At 38.0% G+C, this 22707-nt stretch overlaps 1 long non-coding RNA gene across 2 annotated transcripts; it reads left to right on the forward strand.

The window, feature by feature from the left end:
* The first annotated feature begins 12829 nt into the window (after positions 1–12829).
* On the forward strand, positions 12830–21732 carry LOC110346629 (uncharacterized). Of its 2 annotated transcripts, XR_015452365.1 has the most exons (5): positions 12830–13121; positions 14750–14849; positions 16183–16289; positions 19125–19195; positions 21578–21732. It is a non-coding gene; the product is annotated as an uncharacterized LOC110346629 (long non-coding RNA). The 2 variants fall into 2 exon arrangements; XR_015452364.1 differs by having other exon boundaries at positions 19125–21732.
* The last annotated feature ends 975 nt before the right edge of the window (positions 21733–22707 follow it).

Here is a 22707-nt window from a genome sequence, read left to right on the forward strand (position 1 = left end):
ATAGTTTTGCTTTCAATTTTATTAAGAACAGATCTCCATCTTAAGCTTTATTCTTTTAAACAGATTTTGACATTGTTTTTGTGTATTACAATTTTTAAAAAGTATTTTTACAACAAACTGTCTCTAGAAACATTTTATTCAAAGGTTATACTGTTAACATATATGATCAATTTATAACAGAAACATAACTTTTATATCATAAAATTATGCCAGTGGATCACCAGTATTTAAAAATTTTTATTAGACCATATTTGTGCCTCAAACTGTCATATGTTGATGTAACCACTGGATATCTAAAAAAGAACACACATGTATAATATATTTGAGGTTGGAAACACCCAAAATCTTTGCTTTTGAGCTTGTAAGGCGTTTTAAACAAAGAAGTTTAAAAATAAAAACTCATTTTAAATACTTGATTTAAACAAAGACTAGATAGACACTAAAATAATAGCACTTTAGTTTTTATAGAGAAGCAAGCAAGCCTTTTACTATCTCATGAAACTATTAGCATTAGGCAGCATAAGCAAACCCATTAACAGATCAGGTAACATAGCTATTAACTCTATATCAAAAGATTTTTTAAGAATTTAAAAACTGTAATTAGAATATGAAATAAATTGTGCTTATATAAATAACTTAAAATGATAAACAGATATAATCCTCAATCACTTTGAGAGTATTTTCTGAAGCTCATTTTCACTAGCTGACCTGTAGATTGATAAAACTCTATTTTTAGATATTTGAGCTTATGTTAGTGATAGATATCAGACATATATCAACAACATTTGAAATATATGTAATATTTAAATGTATTATCATTTATAAATTTTCAACAAAGAATATATGAATTTATATTTAACAAATCTTTAGTATTTTAACTTAATTATAAATAACTTAGAGCTTTTATTTATCTGTTTAAATTTTTTTTGTATTAAATTCTTTTATTGGTACATTGTAGGTATACAACACAATTACATTTCTCACTGGGAATTGTACCTTTATATAATGCATCTTGGTTCTTATTTTTTCACCATTCCCAGCCCTCCCTTCATGCCCTCCACCCTTCCCTATTTACAAAGACTTTATTTCCATTTTTTCTATTTCTCATCATTTTTCCTTTCCCTTCTTTCCTTTCCCCTGCCCCTCCCACTACCCCTACCCCTTTGGACCTTTTATTCCTATTTTACATTATCGATTATTCATTCTAGTAATTGGGACATTTTAGGTATACAATATAATGACATTCATCATTGGAAATTTGCACCTTTTTACATAGTCTCTCTTGGTTCTTATTTTTCACTCTTGCCCAGCCCTCCCTTCAACCCCTCCAGTCCTCCCTATTTACAAAGATTTTGTTCCTGTTTTTCCATTTTCTCATATTAATCCCATTCCCTTCTATCCTTTCCCCTAGCCCTCCCACTTCCTTCCCGTTTGCCCCTTTTCTTCCTATTTCACATGACCTATTATACATTTAGTCCTTATTTACACTTTCAGTTTCTCACACCAGAGAAACTATTTGGTATTTACACATGTGTGTCCTATTTATTTCACTTAAGAGTATCGCCTCAATGTGCATCCACTTAGCTATAAATGTCTCTAATTTCTCATTTTTTATGGCTGAGTAGTACTCCATTTTATAAAAAAACCCACATTTTCTTTATCCAGTCTCCAGTTGATGGGCATTTGGGCTGTTTCCAAGTTTTAGCTATTACAAACTGTGCTGCTAAGAATATGGGTGCACATATATCACTGTGGTATGATTCTTTTAATTCTCTGGGGAAGATCCCCAGCAGTGGAATAGTGGGGTCAAATGGGACTTCCAGTCCTAGTTCTTTGAGGTATCTCCATATTGATTTCCACAGTGCTTGCACCAGTCTACACTCCCACCAGCAGTGGAGCAGGGTTCCTCTTTCCCCACAGCCCTGCCAGCATTTGTTATTGGTTGATTTCATGATAGCAGCCATTCTTTCTGGAGTGAAGTGGCATCTCAGCGTTGTTTTCATTTGCATCTCTCGAATGACCAGTGATGTTGAACATTTTTTCATGTATTTATTTGCTATCTCTACTTCTTTGTGTGAGAAATGTCTGTTCATTTCAGATGCCCATTTTTGGATTGGGTCTTTAAATTTGGGAGGTCTGATCTTTTTAAGTTCTTTATAGATTTGAGATAGTAGACCTTTGTCTGAAGAAGAGCAGGTGAAGATTTTTTTCCCACATTGTGGGTTGTCTCTTCACACTGCTGGTGGTTTCTCTTGCTGTGCAGAAGCTTTTTAATAAGAAGAGATCCCATTTGTTGATTGTTTGTGCTAGTTCATGGGCAACTGACCTCTGTAGGTCTTCCGTGCGACTCAGGACCTCGGTAGGGCATGCAGAGACCTGCCTGTCTGCAGCATGCTGATTCAGCGTGTGTTCCGCGTGACTGGGGACCTCGGTAGTGTCGACAGGGTCTCACTTTGTAGCTCAGGCTGGCCCTGAACTCAGTCTTTTTTTTCCTTTTCCTTTTTTTTTTTTTTTGGTACCAGGGATCGAACTCAGGACCTTGTGCTTGCGAGGCAGGGGGTGGAAACACTGAGCTAGATCCCTGGCCCTATCTGTTTAATTTTTAACAATTACTTTTACATTGTATGTAAAATGTAAAATTTGACAAACACAAGTAATTATCTTAAAGCAAACTTGTTGAGAAAAAAAATTTCAAAGTTGTGACTATCTCAAAATGCCCTTTGCATATACTATAACAGAATATCATTTAAATTTTTGAAGGTTTTTTTGGGGGGCTTTCGAACTTGAATCTTCATATTGACCCCAATGAATAATTTATAATCAAATTTTGATGTCAATAAAGCAAACTATTTTGGGAAACAAGGTTACCCATAAGTGATTCAACTTGGAAGACCATAAAGTGAACTTTATCAATTGTGGTCATTGAAAATGGAATAGCTCAGAAAATCTGGAAACTTCTAATAACTGTAGGGAGAAATATTTATTTTGTATAATCATTTTAGAGTTGAGTGAGTTAATATCTATGTAAATGTGGACTCAGCTTTTTCAGGAAATTAGGAAAAAATACAGCATGGCTGGACAGTGCTTATTTAGACACACATTAGTGTATAAGACAAAATCCCCTGTTTTTTATATAGACTCAGAGCTCTCAAATAGACTTTTATTAGATAATGTCTAATGAACACAAACTTTTTTTTTGTACCGGGGATCAGACTTGGGCCTCACACTTGCGAGGCCAGCAGTAGAAACGCTGAGCTAAATCTCTGGCCCAAACCTGGTTTCTTTTTGAGACAGCATCTGACTATGTAGCCAAGGGTGGCCTCGAACTCATGGCAATCTTACTGTCTCATCCTTCTGCATGCTGGGATTACAGGAATGCATCACCATGCTTGACCTTTTAAAAACATTTTTTAAAAGTCATGTGAACAAAGAAGTACTTGGGTTTATGTTTTTAAGTTATTGAGCACTTTTTTGTTTTGTTTTGTTTTGTTTGGGTACCAGGGATTGAACTTGGGACCTTGCTTTTGTGAAGCAAGTGGCAGAACCACTGAGCTAAATCTCCAGTCCCTATTGAGCACTTTTTAAAGAAAGTAATCTGGTACCATCTCAACAATATATAAACATGAGTATACAGGGAGGCATAACATAATATATACATTTATGCCAACACACATAAAGCAATGACTTAAAGTTATAATTTATCAGCCTTTAAAAAGTTATATTACTGTCCTGCCTTTTTACTAGTCTTATGCAACATTTAATCTTCAATTTGGATATCTGAAGGTAGGATTGAGGTTGTAACCAGGTTGGAAATATGGATCTCAAAGGAGATTGGTTGCCTAATTAAAATGAATTTGAATTTTTTGAAGCTTTTATTCTTTGCCTTAATTTATTATAGATATTAGTCAATTTAGTCCATTTTATTGTGCTAAAATTTAGATATATAGATGGTCAGAAATTTATGTCTTATCTAATATGAAAAATAATCCAATTCAGGAACAATATTCCCCACAAAGAAAAACACAAAGGCAAAACATCTGTATCATAGCCAATCTCATTTTAGTGAATCTTTTAAAGGACAGCCCTATTAAATCAGAGTGTACTTTCAAATATGTGATATATCACAATAAATCACCCCTTTTAAGTTACAAGTAACTAAAACTTTATTAGGGAGCTGCAAAGTAGCGCAAGCATTTTCATTTTTGAGCACTTTATAACAGAGTGTATTAAACACACCAGCAGGAATCTCAAGAGCTAAGACTGCATCCTCACCAGTGGAAGATCAGACCAAAAAGGAACCTGAGGCAGAACAGGCTTGATATTCCCTCTAAAGTGTAGAGGGGGATTGGGGCCAGTCTGTGCCAGTGAAACCTGTCCCCCAAGTCTTTAGAACTGCCACCAAACTATTGTCTTTTAACTGGTGGTTGGGGTCCCACAATTTATTAATAGGCATGAATATTTTCCTAAATGTCCGATTTCATAAATGACCCATTTTACAGCATTCCATAAATTCACATTTTAGTTAGCATCAAAGTCCTCCAGGTGACGCTCTAACATTACTTTTTCTTAGTGCTAAGGTAACAAACCACAACAGTGAAAGCAAGAAATAGATCAAGCAAGTTGAACTACAGAATAAACAAAACAGAAACATAAGGGCTTGCCTGCAAAAATAAAATGTCCTATTCTTTGATGGAACACATCCTTTGATGGGATATCACAGTCTTCCCATGTTCTCAACTTAAATTTACCATCATTTCAAGAAAATAATGCATATGAGAGACAAGGCATAAAGTTTAAGGCATAAGCAATTGACAAACAAGGATGACTATTTTATTTTTAAATTTTTTACCAGGGCTCAAACTTGGGACCTTGTGCTTGTAGGGCAAGCACCAGAAACACTGAGCTAAATCCCTGGCCCAAGGATGACAGTTTTTGATTATCCAAATGAATCACAATCCAGAATCCATGAAATAAAAGCAAACTCCTACCTCCTTCCAGTTATCTCACTGGGGCCTCCAAGAATGGTATAGTGGGACTATTATAACTCCAAATGTGCTACATGTCAGATATGCCAAGTTCATGTTCCCCAAAATTGAAAGATGAATTCTAAGGAACAACAGATGTTAAGAGTAAGAAATATTAGGGCTGGGGATTTAGCTCAGTGATTCCACTGCCTGCCTCACAAGCACAAGAACCCAAGTTCGATCCCTGGTACCAAAAAAAATAAATAAATAAAGAGTAGGAAATAATTATTGAGAGATATAGCTCCTGAGAGGCAGGAGTGGTCCTGAATGGGTTGCTGAGGACCCTACTTTTCAGGGGATGTTTTAAAAAACATGATCAACCTAAATTATGCACAGAAATCTATTTGTTTTTAAAGATTTGAAAAAGGTAATCTTAAAATAGTAAGATGCAGAAAACATGTTTATTGAAGCCTTGAGTTTTAAAGTCCCTTTCAATGATTTGGCACACAGAGAGAAGAGCTGGCAGGAGTCAAGCATCCCATGCTGGACATGTTCCCCCAAAGCACAATTTTGGTGGAAAAGAGTCAGAGTTCTCTGCACAAAGAAGAGTGGGGCTGACCTTCCTGATGCCAGCAGGTCAAGGATACTGAGGGAGGCATCCCTACTTGGATTTCCTAGGGGCCTGCCTAGGTAGGGACCTGTAGTCCATGATGCTTTATGACCTGCAGACAGTTGCCTAGAGGAGGAACCACAGAGCACTGGTTTGTGTCTCTCCTCAGCAGGCCAGGAGCTTCCTTCTACAACCTCGGCCCTTGTCCAGGACTTAGTCCCTGGGCATGTTGGGGCATGAGCACCCTTTGGCCTCACCAACTACAGGCCTCCCCAACCCCAGTCCTCCCCTTACTGCCAGGCCTGTGCTAGGCTTCCCTGAGACCAGTGTATTATTAGTTTTATTACTTACAGTTAGGTTAGGGTTAATGTTCTACCAGAAAGTCAGTGGAGTTTTTATAAGATAATGCAAGCCTTAGGCCCACGTTACTTTCACCACTTGTCCTGCCCAAGAGAAAAATTCTTTTTCTATTTGGAAATAGTTTTCTTTTTCTGGAACTCACTATGGGACAGTTTGTCATTGCCATGACCTTGAGAGATGTAAAGAATGCATCCAATTTTGTTTGAATACATGTCTTCAGTTGTTCTGGAAAGCTATCTAGGAATGGAAAGTTTGAGGAGTACAGTAAATCATATTCAAATTTTTTGAGGCAATTCTGAGCTATTTTCATACACAGGCTGCACTATTCCAGTTTCACTGCATCCTAACCAGCACCTTAAATTATATTGATGACAGGTGCTGAATTCTATTGATGATAGGAGTGAAGGGGACCTCACTGTGGTTGTCATTTGCATTTCCCTAATGGCTGAGATGTTAAGCATGTTTGTATTTAAATGTGGCAGGGATGGAAGAGTCATTTCACATTCCAGCATTGTTTTGTCTCAACTGTCAGTTCTCAGTGCCAACATTGAGTGAGGCAGTAACTGGCACCACAAAATGAAAATTTTAGTGTTAGATTTCTTTTTATTTTTTGGTACTGGAGATTGAACTCGGGTCCGTGTGCTTGCGCAGCAGGTGGCAAAACCACTGAGCTAAATCCCCGGCCCAAAGTTAGATTTCTTTTAGAAAGCAGTGATTTCTGCAAACTTCCTCAGGCATAGGACATAGCATTTTGTATTTAGTTTATTTCACATAGCATTATGTTCTCAAGATGCAACCATTTGCCCACAACTGAACCAAATTTATCTTTCTTTGGTTTTGTTTTGTTGAGACAAGATCTCACTCTATGGTCCAGGCTGGCCTCAAACTTGCAATGATCCTCCTATCTCAGCCTTTTGAGTGAAAATTTTCTTTTTTTATGGTGAGTAGTACTCCATATATCAGATTTCTTTTTTTTTTTTGGTACCAGGGATTGAAATTGGGACAGTGCACTTGTGCAGCAGGTGGCGCAACCTCTGAGCTAAATCCCTGGCCCCTTCAGATTTCTTATATCCATTCATCTGTTGATGGTGTATAAGTCATTTCAAAGTTTTAGGTATTATGAATGGTGTTGCTATCAACATGAGAAACACATGTGTCTCTGTAAGATGATGTCTTTATGTTTCTTGGGGGAAGTTACCCAGATGGATTATAACTGAGTCAAATGAAATTTATGGTTTTAGTTTTCAGAGCGGTTGTACTAGTTTTCATTCCAATCAACATTGTACAAGGGTTTTCTTTCCCTTACAACCTTGCCTGGTTTTGTTACTTTTTGAGTTCTTTTTTTGGTACCGGAGATCAAACTCAGGGGCTTTCCCTTGCAAGGCAGGATTTTTTAGAGTTCTTGATAATAGCCATGCCTAATGGAATGAGATGGAACCTAATGTTGCTTTGATTTGCATTTCTCTAATGGCCAACAATGTTGAACATGTTTTACATACTTTATTGGCCATTTGTGTTTCTTTGAGAAGTGTGTTTTCATTACAATTGCTCTTTTTAATTTGGTCTTTCATTTTGGAGGAGTTGTTGTTGTTGTTCTTTATTCAAGATATCAGTTCTCTGTCCGACAAAAAGCTGAGAAAGAATTTCCCACTGTGGAGATTGTCTCTTCTGTCAGTTGCTTGTTGTCTTTTCTGTGCAAAAGCATCTTAATTTGGTATAATCCCATTTGTTGAATCTTAATTTTTTTTTGTACCAGAGATCGAACTCAGGACCTTTCAGTTGTGAGGCAGGCACTGGAACCCCTGAGCTAAATCCCCAGCCCTATTGATTCTTAATTTTATATCTTGTGCAATTGGGGTTCTGTTCAGAAAGTCTTTGCCTATGCTTATACTTGATCTTAGCCAAAAGGCCAAGAAGCGATGCCTATGCTTATATTTTCAAAAACTTTACATATTTTATCTGCCATCAGATTCAGTGTTTACAGTCTAATATCTATTTCTCTAATCCATGTTGACTTGATTTTATTACAAGGCATGCGAGATATGGGTCTGGATCTAACCTGCATAGGGATCACCAGTTTTCCCAGCATCATTTGTTGAAGAGGCTGTCTTTTCTCCAGTGTATTGCTTTGGCTCCTTTTCTCCAAACTCATGTGGGTAAAAGTGCCTGGGGTTTTTTGTTTGTTTTATGTTTTTGGTACTGGGGATTGAACTTGGGACTTTGTGCTTTTGAGGCAGGCAGCAGAACCACTGAGCTAAATCCCCGGCCCTGGTTGTTTCTTGATTCTGAACTTTATTGTGTAGATCAACATGTCTCTTTTTGTTCCTTCACCATGATGTTTTCATCACTGTACCTTTCTCATATAACTTTAAATCTGGGATTGTAATGCTTCCTTCTTTGCTCTTGTTGCTCGGGGGTGCTTTAGTGTCTCCAATCTCTGCTGATTCCTTTTATTTTTAAAAATTTGAATTTGTTTTTGGTACCGCGTATCGAACTTGGGTCCTCGCACTTGTGCAACAGGCAGCGAAACCACTGAGCTAAATCCCCAGCCCCTATTCCTTTTAAATTAAAGGAGTGTGTGTTGTAGTTCTGAGAAAAATGCTGATTAGAATTGCATTAAACATGTATATCATTTGTGGAGTGTCATCATTTTGACAATATTATTTCTGTGTATCTAGAAACAGGGAATGTATTTCCGGTTTATAATCTCCTCTTCAATCTCTCTTTTCTTTGACACTATCATAGATTTTTGTTTGTTTGTTTGTTTCTTTGTTTTTGGTACCGGGGATGTAAATCCAGACCTTGCGCTCTTGAGGTAGGCGGCAGAACCACTGAGCTAAATCCTCAGCCTGTTATAGAGGATTTTTACTTGCTTTGGCCAATTTCCAGGTATTTTCTTAAGCTATCATGAATGGGATTGTTTCTTGATTTCTGGCTAAGTGGATTTATGATTGGTGTACAGGAACACTATTGAATTGTACCATGAACTATCTGCCATCATTATGTTGTCATTGGTCTGGTATCTGTTCAGACATGTACCACTTTTTATTGGAGTCATAGTTTTTGACATTAAGAATTATTTGTGTATTTTGAATACAAAATTGTTCTCAGATATGCTTTTTGTAGAGAAGTTATTCAGTATGTTGCTTGTCTTTTTGAAGTCTAAACAGGGTTATTCACATGGAAAAAATTAGTTTTATGAAGCCAACATGATTGATATGTTTAGTTTTGTGAAGAGAATTAGGGTTTGAGGTTAAAGTGAGGTTGAGAGTGAGGATTAGGGGTTAGAGAGTGAATAAATTTTAGAATTTGGGTTAGAGTTATGTTTTGGGTTGGGATTTGAATTTGGTTATACTCAGAGTTAATAATTGGAAAATTACACTGAAAATTTCTTATTTCTTATCAGTCTATACTATTCTAAGTATACTGTGGTAAATTAAGGATTTACATTGTAAAACATTAGAGGAAATAATAAAACATAGTCCAACAATGTATAGTATATTGTTTTGGTAATTCTGACAAAAATATTAAAGACTTGGGTTTTAGAATTTATTTTCTTAAAGATTTGAGGGATGAAATCCAAGCAAAAGCTGCTTATAGAATTTCTCCTGTGTCCTCTCTGACTTGAAGATATCTGACACCTAGCCATATCTTCACATGGCCTTTCACTTGTTCACCATTGATATGCCTTTTATAAGGATTCAACTGAAATGATTAGAACAGACATTTATTTTTGTCATGTCAGTGTAGTGGTGCATATCTGCAATCCCAGAAGTCAGGAGGTTGAAGCAGGAGGATCACTGTGAGTTAGAGGTCAGCCTGGGCTATGGAGTGAGGTCAAGACCAGCCTGAACTGCAGAGTGAGACCCTATCTCAAAAAAGAAAATAGTTCATATAAAAATGACAGAAAGGTTTAGGCTCATTATTCCTTAGGCAGATACAAGGATCTGATTGAAGGGGCCTCAGACCCTCATTTCCACTCTGTGGACATCCCAGGCTAGTCTGGCCAGTGGTCCCAACACAGGAATTCTTAGAAAAATTCTCAGGAGGCACATGACTGGCAACAGTATCTCCTCCAGTCATCCAGAGCTGATGGCCAGTACCAGTCTCTCAGAGTTCAGCCTGAAAATATCATCATTGAGGGCTTCCAGAGCTGGAACCCATTCTACACCAGGCTCCATTGGTCCTAAGGTGAATCTCTGGGTTACCTTAGCATCCTCCCTCTAGAAAGTGCCTGGACGTACTGACAGAAGTGCAGCTGGTGGTAGGCCTAGTAAGGAAAAATGTTCATACTAGAGGGCTTTTCTTTTCCAATTGCTTTTTTTGGTATGGGGGATTGAAATCAGGACCTTGCACCTGTGAGGCAGGTGGTGGAATCACTGAGCTAAATCCCTGGCCCCTAGAGGGCTTTTCTTTTAAACTTCATGTCCTTCCCTGACTTTATGGACCTTATTTTTCTGTGGGAAAATTTAAAAACAGATCAAAGTGCCCCTCTGCTCCAAAAGACACTTTGACATTAGATAGGTATTTTGAATAAAGTAGACCATGTTATTGGGATAGAGGACAACATAGAGATAGGGTACAAATTACATTGTGTGAGGAGGGAGGGCTTCCCAGAGGAGGTGGTGTGAGTATTTACCCTGCTAAGAGCTGGAGGACCAGGGAGTAGAGAGGACCACATTCATGCATGGCCACAAGCTGCCCAAGACCTTAACACATCGCAATTGTATCCAGTTCTAGTAATGTGAAGTGTTTCCATTCCTGTCTACTATACATATGGCCAGCTGTTTGCTCTGTACTCATTTATTTTGGCTCAATCTTTAATATAGAATTCAGTGTGAGATTGGGATGGAAAATCATAGCTTGATTTACTTACAAATTTTTCTTACTGTGATTTTAGTTAGCAACTATGTCATGTAGAGTAAGGTATAAAACATTCATTAAACATTTATTTATGTCGGGGGTGTCTCTGCAGGTGATGTTCTAGTCCAGGCACAATTGTAAAAAAACACCACTTACTAACTCCATGTTGTGTATGTACAGTTCCAAGTATCTGGGAACATCCAGGTGATCACATTCTTGAGAATTCCCCCCAGGGATTCGACATTGTGTGACTGCATTTCCACAATTTATGTAGAGCTGGCATTTAAAATCCTTGTGAGGATACTTTCTTCTTCACTCCTGACATATACAATCAGATGACATTAAATGTCCTTACATATTAAATAATAGAATTAACCTATCATGTTAAAAAGTTATGATTTTAATGTGATTCCAACAAAAGTCAACAGATTTAATTTTTTCTGGAGGTAAAGAAGTCTATTTATATGCTCCATGAGTTAAGGTCTTTTCTGTTACTATAACTGTATACCTCTGACTGGATAATTTGTACTGAATAAAGGTTTATTCAGCCTGGGGTTCTGGAGGCCCAAGATCAAGGCCCCTCATCTGGTGTGGAGACCACCATCTTCCTGGTGGGGATTCTCTGCAGAGTCCCAAGGCAGAAGTGCATACAAACTGGGTTTTCTGAGTTCCACTTTACAAATGACTCAGTAAGCTATTCATCTATGGCTAAATTGTTCCATTCATGACATAACCACCTTTTAAAAACTTCCCCACTACCAAGTATTTAATATTTTGAAAAGGAAATTAAATTTCATTATGAGTTGTGATGTGCATGTTGAACCCATTAGCAGTTTATAAAGAAAAATAAAATATATTTCAGTAAAATCCTGAAATACAAAGTCACTGTGGTCCAGCTACCCCTAAAATATATTATCAACCCTCCATAATAAAAAGATTATGATGGTATTGTTGCATCATTAGATAATCTGTTAAAAAATTCCTAGAGTTGGGCATGGTGCCACACACCTATATCCCCAGCACTTGAGAGACTGAGGCAGGAGGGTTGCTGTGAGTTGAGGGCCAGCCTGGGCTTCATCATAAGCTCAAGGACAGCTTGAACTGCATAGTGAGACCCTGTCTTAAAAAAAATTCTATAAATCAACCTATGAACAAATATAAATGAATACATATGCATATATAGTGTATTACATACTTTATTGCACTGCATTTAAGTCAATAATAAAACCACAAATCAGAGTATGAAAACTGTGTTAAAAGAAAATTGACTTGGGAAGTTGATAGAAACTAGGAAAAAGGTAAAACTGGACTTGTACTGCCATTATAGACAACCATACAAAAATCAAGCACTGGGAGATCTAGAAATGAAAAATAAAGTCACAAAATCTGTAGGAAAAAAAGCATTGAGGGAAACGTCTTCCTAACTGTGACTTAAAATACAGGATTACAAAACATGTGCAACTGATTTTTTTTTTTTGAGACTAGATCTTAGTATTTAGATCAGGCTGACTTTCAACTCACTTATGTAGCCCAGGCAGGATTCTAACTCATGGTAAATCTCCTGCCTTGGCCTCCCAAGTGTTGAGATTACAGCCATGCACAACCACACCAGGCTGAAAATTAAGTTTTGCATAGCAAAATGGTAAGATTGAGGTCCAAAGAAATTTTGGGGGCAATTATTTTTTAATCTGCAGCACAGAAATGGCAAGTGTTCTTAATGTATCTATAATGCTCTTAGAAACATAGAAACCAGGGCCTAGAAAAGGATCATGTCACTGGACCAAGGGATAGACTCCCTAGCATATCTCATTGAGGACTAGGTTTATTATAAACACCTTAGACCCTGGGCAATGATCCTACCATAGTAATGGGCCACACTAATGATTCAAAATAATGTAATCTTGGGGGGTGGGTCATGCCAAAAGTACTGAGTCCTGTAATCCCATGGAGGCATGCTGAGTAGTCAAGATACTGTAGTACGTGTGTGTTTGTGTGTGTGTGTGTGTGTGTGTGTGTGTGCTTCTGGGTACTGTAGTCCCAGATGTGGAATTGTCTGGTATCCTGAGGGGGGGAGGGGGAGTGATAGTTAAGGCTACTGCAGTACAGGTGTGTGCATGCAGAGGCTTTTGGGTACTGTGTTTAATTGACTAATGGTTAACTGAAGTGGAATGTGCAGCTGAACTAAATCAGTGTGGTTCTGGGCATGGAAGGCCCACCTGAGGATTGTTGCCAATGGCACAAAAGGAGCATAGGAGGGGAAGGTGCATGCTGTTGTTTTTCCTGGAGAAGCTTGTCCCCACGACTTGTTTTTCGGATAGAAGGAGGTCAGTCCTTGCCATTACCGGGGATAGCTGCTGTTCTCTTGGTGGAGGGGGTGGGGGGAGCTCTGGTCTTTGCCTTGACTGTCACTTCCTGGCTCCAGTGTAGATCCTTTAGCCTTCTGGAACAGCTCTTTTACCTGGCCAGCATAGACTTTCTAAAATCCACCACTAACATTTTGGGCTTTCCAGTGCAGATCCCTGATGCAGATTCATGGAGGACATGTCTGTGGGCTCTAGGCCTTTGGCTGGAATTGTGCAGGACATTGCTCTGGGCTCCATGCCTTGGCTGGATTCTTTATGTCTGTAGCACACAGAACTTTTGCACTCTTCTGCGTTTGACTTTTTGGGTGAATATTATGAATTAATCCTATAAATTACATGTGTCCCCAATTAAATCTATTCCCTTGCAAATCACTGACAACAGGTACCTTGATCCTTGTGGTGGTGGGAGGCACAGCGAGCCTTCCAGGTACCATAGTCATGGGGGAAATGGTGTCCTGGGGAGGATACTGTGAACCATGATGGGGGGTGACACGCAAAAGTTTCTGGATACTGTAGTTCTGGTAGGGAGAGTCGCACTGAGGATTATAGGTACCATAATGGGGGAGGGGTGGGCTAAGGGTTCTGCCTGTGGTGGGCATGCATAATCTTCTGGGTACCTTAGTCTGCGGGGGTCACACCAAGGATTCTGGGTAGTGTAGTACTTGATTGGGGCATGCAGAGTTTTCTGGGTACTATAGTCCTGGGTGTGGGCTGTTAGGCCAAGAATTCTGGGTACTGTCATTGTGGATGGACAGCACCAAGGCTCCTCTTCTTTATACCCTCTATCCAGTGGGACAAATGGGCTCAGAAGGCCAGGCTGGTAGGGCATTGCCACTGGCTCAGTGATGGACACTACTGTGACTGGCCCCAGGGTGCCCACACCTGACAGGTGCCCAGACCAGGCTATTTCTTCTGTGACTCACCCTGGTGAGCCCAATCCTGCCCTACTCCTGCCACATGGCTCCTCCTCCAGAACCTAGGCCCCGCCCCTCTTATTACAGCCCAAGGATACCCACAGCTGAGGTGCCCTGGCTCCAACCCCTGCAGTGACCTGCCAAGTTGTGCCCAATCCAGGTGCTTTGGAGCCATGCAACTCTTCCTCCTGAACCCAGGCCCACCTACTGGTGTGACTGGCCCCACTCCTCCCATGACCCAGCCCCAGGACACCAAAGCTGAGGTGTCCTGGCCATGCCTCTCCAGTGAACAACCTCCAACCCTTCCCGAAAGCTACCCTGTTGTGCTCAATCCTAGCACTCTTGGGCTACACCACTTCTCTTCTTGAACCCCAACCCTCCCATGACAGCCCCAGGATACCCAAGACTGAAGAGCCTGGCCAAGCCCCTCCTCATCCTGTAGCCAGGCTCACCCCCCTCTGGTGACTCTCCCTGTTGTGCCCAATCCTGGTGCTCCTGGGCTATGCCCCTCCTCTTCATGAACCCACCCCCTGCTGTGGCCTCACCCCTCCCATGACCTGCCCCAGGGCACCCACAGCTGAGGAGCCTGGCCATGCCCCTCCTCATCCTGTAGCCAGACTCTGCCCCCTCCCATGACCTTACCAGCTGCACACCCTCCTTTCTGGATCCTTCCAGCCTCCTGATGATAGCACTGCAGTCAGCCATGCTTTATGTCCAGCAGAGGGCCTTCTAGAGGGGTCATCACAGAGTGCTGCTTCATCTCTCTCCACAGCAGGTGAGAGGCCTCCTATCATGACCTCGGTCCTCCTCCTTAGGTCAGGTTGAGGTGTGAGCACCTGCCGGCCTCACCAACCCCATGCCTCACCTACCCACCAAGCCCCCTTTGCCCTCACCACTGCCAGGCCTCATCTTCCTGCCACGCTGGTGCCAGGCTTCACCAGTCCCAGGCCTCACATTCCCAACAAGCCCACCCCAGCTGCACAAACCCCAGGCCTCACTTTCCTGTTAAACCTGTCCCAGGCCTCACCAATCCTAGACCTCACTTTCCCACCAAGTCCGTGCTAGGCCTCTCAAGTCCCAATCCTCACCTTCCCTCTAAGCCTACCCCAGCTGTACAAACCCCAAGCCTCATTTTCCCACTAAACCCCTGCCCCAGCCTCACCAACCCCAGACATTACCTTCCTGCCAAGTCTTTCCCAGGCTTCACCAACCCCAGGCCTTACCTTCCTGCCAAGCTCATGCTAGGCCTCACCTTCCGGCAAGCCCACTCCAGCCTCACCAATTCCAGGCATCACCTTCCCGCCAAGCCTGTCCTAGGCATCCCTCATGCTAAGCAGCATGAGTGTGAGGTTCAGCAAGTAAGGAGGGGTCTGGATGTGTGGAGAGGGGCTAGCATGGACAGGGAGGCTGGTGGGAAAAGGGCAACCCACAATTAGGAGCCAGGATTAGGTTAGGGTTAGCACTGGTGGTGGTTAGGTTCAAGCTAGGTTTATATTAATCTCAAGGTGGTAAGGAACAATTTATGTTGGAGTTTGTATTATTGCTTGGCATATTAGGTTTATCACAATTAGGTTAGCTCTGTGAGGAAATCAGTGGAATTTTTATAAGATCATATATTTCTTAGGCCTACTTCATTTTCACCACCTACCCTGCCTGGGAGAAAACTTTTAATTCATGAATTGCAGGCTCAGGCTATTTCTTTACATTCCTCTGTTTTGACAAAAAACTTCAATTAGGTATTTTAGGAATTTATCAACTTGTTTGTCTGAATTATCACAACTGGCATATGTCATAATCAGCCAATGTAATTATTGTCCCTGACAGTCAGTAGTATTTTATCATGAAATATAACTCTATAGAGTTGCTAATTTTTAGGGAAATATTGTTAGCAAAATGCAGGTGGTACATCATCATCAAAATTATATATCTACAAATTTCTTTAGCATACTCATTTGCAAATTTTTTTATTTATAATATCTGTTTACATAGAATACCTCAGAACCGTATTTCCCTCAGTGTAAATTGCTGTTAAAATGTATTTTCAGTTTTTCAATTTAGTGACACCACTTCAGTTAAATTGCTTTTGTTTTGTTTTGTCTTTGAGACAGAATTCACTCTGTAATTCCAGCTTGCCTTGAACTCACTATGTAGTCTCAGCTGGCCTTGAACTTATGGTTGTCCTCCTGCCTCAGCCTCCTAAGAGCTGGGATTACAGGTATGTGGCACCACTATTGGTTTAAACTCCTTGTTTACCAGTCACTGCAGGATTGGTGTCTTCCACACTTCCCCAATTAGGTCAAAGATGAGAGGAGGAAACACTTTTGACTAAGATGGGTTGGGAGAGTGAAACAATTTTTTCATAGACATTACCCTTTTGCAAATATTATAAATGGAGAGTACCAAGTAGAAAAAGTATACAGTAATTAAAACATTTGCTCTGTAAATTGTTAACCTTTAGAGATAGAATGGCTGCTAAAAATAGAGTCCTTAAAGGAAAATTTATGCCATTTTGAAAATAAGATCTTGTTCCATAAATGCAGCCCAACTAAATATTAATGATAGCTCACAAATCAGTGCTTTCAGGGGAATGAGTAAGATAGAAAAATGTTCACCTAGTGATTTTCCATTCTAAATTATGTAGTTTAATCAAACATGGTCATACAGAACTTTTATATTTTTCTCTGTACAGAGGTTATGTATTCTGGGTACACTTTTTTTAAAGGAAACATTTTAAATCCCACAAATCAACATTTTACATCATTCATAAATGAACTAAAATTTTCTCAGTACTCTGAAATTTCTTTGAATTATATGCTTAACAGCAGAGAATCTGGGTTGTTTTTTGTATAAATGACTGTTTCCACCTGAAATGCTATCACAAGTACTAAAATGGGACTTTATCTTGTACATGATATTTTTAGAGTTAATAATGCTTTAACTTATTTTATAAAGCTCTAGACTATGTATTTGGCCTGTAAAATGTACAGTTTCATGTCAGATATCTATAAGTACTGTTGTCTAATTTTCTTTGGTCAGAAACATTTGGACATGTAGTGCCACTCAGGTCAGGATTTTCTTCAGTGCCATTTATTTAGCAAACTGACTATCATTGGTGTATGCAGCTAGGAAAAAATTTGTATGATACAATAGAATATAGTTCTCACATTTAACTTTCACATGAGGAGTTCTTCTGGAAACCAGTCTAGCAAAATTAGAGGGAAAGTTCTAAGAATATTTAAGAGAAAAATTCAACATTTTCAGATGAAATAGTTGAACCTACTAAAGATAACAAACAATGTCTACTATCTCAACTCTCCAAAGTTTGGAGTTAGTGTTTAACTATCATTTGAGCTTATTTGTGAGGTAGCTGAATAAAAGTAGGCAGCTAAATTTTAGTTTCATGTTCCTCCTGTATGACAGAAAATAAGCAGTTATTATCAACTGACTTGCAGAAAAAGGAGGAGGTGCCCTGCATAATATTTAAGGAAAATGAACTTTTAAAGACTTATTTATTTAAGCATTTAATTTTAACAAAACAGTAGAGAACACAAGAAATTATTTTAACAAATCTGTAGCCTTTAAAAATGGTTTTGCTCTAAATTTTATTAAGAACAGATCTCTATCTTAAGCTTTATTCTTTTAAACAGATTTTGACATTGTTTTTGTGTATTACAATTTTTAAAAATATTTAAACAGCAAACTGTCTCTGGAAACATTTTATTCAAAGATTATACTGTTAACAAATATGATCAATTTATAACAGAAACAGAACTTTTATATTATAAAATTATGCCACTGGATCATTGGTGTTTGAAAATTGTTATTAGATCATATTTGTGTCTCAAACTGTCATATATTGATGTAAGCACTAGATATCTAAAAAAGAACACACATATATAACATATTTGAGGTTGGAAGCACCCACAATCATTGCTTTTGAACTTATAAGGAGTTTTAGCAAAAGCAAAGAGATTTCAAAATAAAAACTCATTTTAAGTACTTAATTTAAACAAAGACTAGATAGAAAAATAATAGCACTTTACTTATTATAGAGAAGCAAGCCAGCCTTTTACTGTCTCTTAAAACTATTAGCATTAGGCAGCATAAAGAAACTCATTAATAGACCAGTTGGTAAAGGATGCACAGGTAATGGGAGAAAAAATAAAAACTAAGATACATCATGTTCTGGTACAAACACCCAATGATAAATGTAAATGGATTTTATACCTAATATGTACCAATAAATATATGTATAAATTTAAAAAAACAGACCAGGTAACTTAGAGCTATTAAATTTTTATATCAAAAGGGAGGCTGTTGCAAGCACAAGGACCCGAGTTTGATCCCTGGTACCAAAAAAAAGAACAAAAACGAAAGGGAGGCCAGCGATTTAGTTCAGTGGATCCACCACCTTCCTCTCAAGCAAAACATCCGGAGTTCAATCCTGGTACCCCCCCACACCCCAAATCTTTATATCAAAAGACTTTTTAAGACTTTAAAAAATGACTGTTATTAGAATATGAAATAAATTGTGCTTTCACAAATAACTTAAAATGATGAAAAAATATAATCCTTAATCACTTTGAGATATTTTCTTAAACTCAATTTCACTAGTTGAGCTGCATTTTGATAAAGCTCTACTTTTAGATATTTGAGCTTATGTTAGTGATGTACATCAGACATATATCAACAACTTATGAAATATATGTAATATTTAAATGTTATCATTTATAAATATTTTATCTTTTTTTAAGTACTGGGGATCAAATTTGGGTCCTTGCACTTTCGAGACAGGCAGTGGAACCATTGAGCTAAATCCCCAGCATCATCTATAAATTTTTTATTGGTACAGGGGATCAAACTCATGTCCTTGTACTTGTGAGGCAGGCGATGGAACCACTGAGCTAAATCCCCAGCCCCTATCATTTATAAATTTTAAACAAAGAATATATGAATTTATATTTAACAAATGTCTTTAGTATTTTAACTTAATTGTAAATAACTTTGAGCTTTTATATATCTATTTAAATTTTTTTCTTTTTGGTACCAGGGATTGAACTCGGCACCTTGCACTTTTGAGGCAGGCAGTGGAACCACTGAGCTACATCACCAGACCTGAACGTAATTATTTTAAAGCAAACTTTTTTTGAGAAAAAACTTTTAAATTTGTCAATATCTCAAAATTCCCTTTGCATACACTATAACAGAATATTATTTAAACTTTTGAACAATTTTTGGGGGGCTTTTGAACTTGAATCTTTATATTGCCCACAATGAATTATTCATAATCACATTTTTATGCTACCCAAAGCAAACTATTTTGGGAAACAAGAATACCCATAAGTGAATCTACTTGGAAGACCATAAAGGGAACTTTATTAATTGTGGTCATCGAAAATGGAATAGGTCAGAAAGTCTGGAAACTCCTAAGAACTGTAGGGAGAAATATTTATTTTGTATCATCATTTTAGAGTTGAGTGAGTTAATATCTATGTAAATGTGGACTCAGCTGTTTCAGGAAATTAGGAAGAAGTACAGCATGGCTGGACAGTGCTTATTTAGACACAAGTTAGTGTATAAGACAAAATTGCCTGTTTTTTATACAGACTTAGAAAGCTCTCAAATAGATTTTTATTAGATAATGTCTAATGAATAGAAACATTTAAAAGTGTTTCCATTTTTTAATCTTAAACCATAGGGGAGGCCTCTTATCTAACTCATTCTCTGCTGAGTAGAATAAACAAGTAGAAGCTGTCAGGCTCCATAAACCATTCTTGGTTAAGAAAGCAGTCTTGAGAACATTTTGGAAGAAGTTAATCCTGAAACTATTGTAGTCATGGCATGCAGACCATTATACGGGTGAGAAATAGGTAGACCTGGGCCTTTACTTGCTATTTATTAAAAGACATGATTTTCATTTTGTTATCAGGGACTCAAAGGCCATTTTTGCTATAAACTTTTTTTAACTAATGTCTAGGAAAATATTGATAGATTTTAGGCTGGGGATTTAGCTCAGTGGTTTCACCGCCTGCTGCGCCAGCTCAAGGACCCGAGTTCAATCACCAGTACCAAAAAAAAAATAATACCTCAAACACACTAACATTTTAAACTACTGTCTATCAGAAAATAGGACCCCTGGTACAAATTTAGAAACATTCTTTTTATTGACTAGTGCTATATCATTGTTTGAGAAGCTAAATAATTTAAATTTTGACATAAATGAATGCCCAGACTTTGGTATATTTATATTGTCTCAATGTTTAACTGACTCTGATTTTTCACATCCTAACAAACTCAAAAATTTTAATTATATTTTGTATGCTCTTTAATTTATTTTTTGAGATAGGGTTTCACAATGTAATTTAGGCTGGCCTTGAACTGATTATGTATCCCAGGGTGGCCTCAAACTCACAGCTCCTGCTTCCTGAGTGCTAGTATTATGAGTGTATGAACCACACCCAGCCATTAGTATTTTTAACTTTTGTGAAACTGAAACTTTTTCTGAAGTTAAAACATCTCAAATATAAATTTGATTAGCTAATGCAGGGAAAATTTACATTAGCAGTTGATGTAACCTTTGTTATATCCTTTAAAACTGTTTTTGGGGGGGTACTGGGGATAAAACTCATTACCTTGCACTTTTGAGGCAGGCACAGTGCCACTGAGCTAAATCCCTAGCCCATGTGTTATATCTTTTAAAACTGTTTTTTTTTTGAGGTAGGATCTCAGTATGTAGCCCAGGGTGGCCTTGAACTCATGACAATCTTACTGTTTCATCCTTTTGCATGCTGGGATTACAGGAATTCACCACCATGCTTGACCTTTTTAAAAGCATTTTAAAAAAGTCATGTGAACAGGTGCTGGGGATTTAACTCAGTGCTTCCTCTACCTGCCTCCCAAGTGCAAGGTCCCAAGTTCAATCCCTGGTACCAAAAAAAGCAAAGTCATGTGAACAAATAGGTATTTGGGTTAATGTTTTTAAGTTATTGAGCACTTAAAAAAAAAAAGGAGTCTGGTACCATCTCAACAATATATAAATACAAGTATACAGTTAGGCATAACATAATATATGCATTTATGCCAACACACATAAAGCAATGACTTAAAATTATAATTTATCAGCTTTTAAAAAGTTATATTATTGTCATGTTTTTTATTAGTCTTATGCAATATTTAATCTTCTATTTGCATATCTGAAGGTAGGATTGAGGTTGTAACCAGGTTGGAAATATATATCTCAAAGGAGATTGTTTGCCTAATTAAACTGAATTTGAATTTTTTGAAGCTTTTATTCTTTACCTTAATTTATTATAGATCTTAGAAAATTTAAGACATTTTATTGTGTTGGCATTTACATATAGATGGTCAGAAATTTGTGTCTTATCTAATATGAAAAATAATCCAATTCAGAAACAATATTCCCCACAAATAAAAACACAAAGGCAAAACATCTGTATCTTAGCCAATCTTATTTTAATGAATCTTTTTGTTTTTTGTTACCAGGGATCGAACTTGGGTCCTTGCACTTGTGCAGCAGGCGGCAAAACCACTGAGCTAAATCCCTAGCCCTAATGAATCTTTTAAAAGACATCCCTATGAAATCAGCGTGTTTTCATATATATGGTGTATCACAATAAATTCACCCCCACCTCTTTTTTAAAGTTCTTGGAAGTATTTTACTTCAGGTTGAAAAATGAACAGCTTCCACACTGTTCATTGCAAGATACACAGTATTCATGAATGCAATGTTGGTCATTTGAGGACATACTCTATATACACCTCAATTTCTCCTTCATGCTTTTTCCTTTAGAAAGATACTGTTTACCAAAAAGAAACTTCAGCAGTACAGGAAAAACTATTTTCCCAATAAATTTATGAAAACCTAAGTTTCCCAATGGAATCAAGTTTATCTTCCCACTACCACTACCTTAATATAATCATATGCTTATTGAAACACTAATATTAGCACCCTAAGAGTACATTTACTTTCAACAATGAGGGAAAATCACCCTTTTAAGTTATAGATAACTAAAACTTTATTAGGGAGCTGCAAAGTAGCACAAGCATTTTCATTTTTTACTAGTTTATAAAAATTTTCGTTTTTGACTAGTTTTCATTTTTGAGCTTTTTAAACACACTAGGGTTTTTTTTTAATCTTTTAAAATTGTTTTATTCTAATATTCTGTGGACAAATGGCTCAAGAACCTTGAATTGTATATTGGCTCAGAAAGAAACCTCAGAATGACTTGAAGTCCAAATGGCTATAATTTTAGGTGGTACTGAATGAAACCTTGCTGCTCATCCTAGAATAAAAATGCTTATAAGAAGAGAAAAATATGCTGGGGATTTACCTCAGTGGTGCAAGCGCAAAAGCAAATAAAAGCATATCAAAGTGGACTAAAGCAAAGGAATATTCTAAACCAAATGAAACCAAAACAAATGTCTGGAAATTTTTTTTCTTTAACTTCTGAATCTCTTCTCCCACCAATCTCTTCTCCCACCAAAATGACCTGCAATAGGTCTGAATGGCCCCAAAGAGTGAAGGTCCTTGCCTCACCCAATTGGCACTGCTGAATGATGTAAAAGAGGTCCAAAATTGCAGAGAGTAGAACCTTGGAGCACACTTCCAGGGG

Source organism: Heterocephalus glaber, unplaced genomic scaffold, assembly GCF_053883595.1.
Source record: "Heterocephalus glaber isolate CG9 unplaced genomic scaffold, H.glaber_assembly_v1.0 deba00001444, whole genome shotgun sequence".
Taxonomy (NCBI): domain Eukaryota; kingdom Metazoa; phylum Chordata; class Mammalia; order Rodentia; family Bathyergidae; genus Heterocephalus; species Heterocephalus glaber.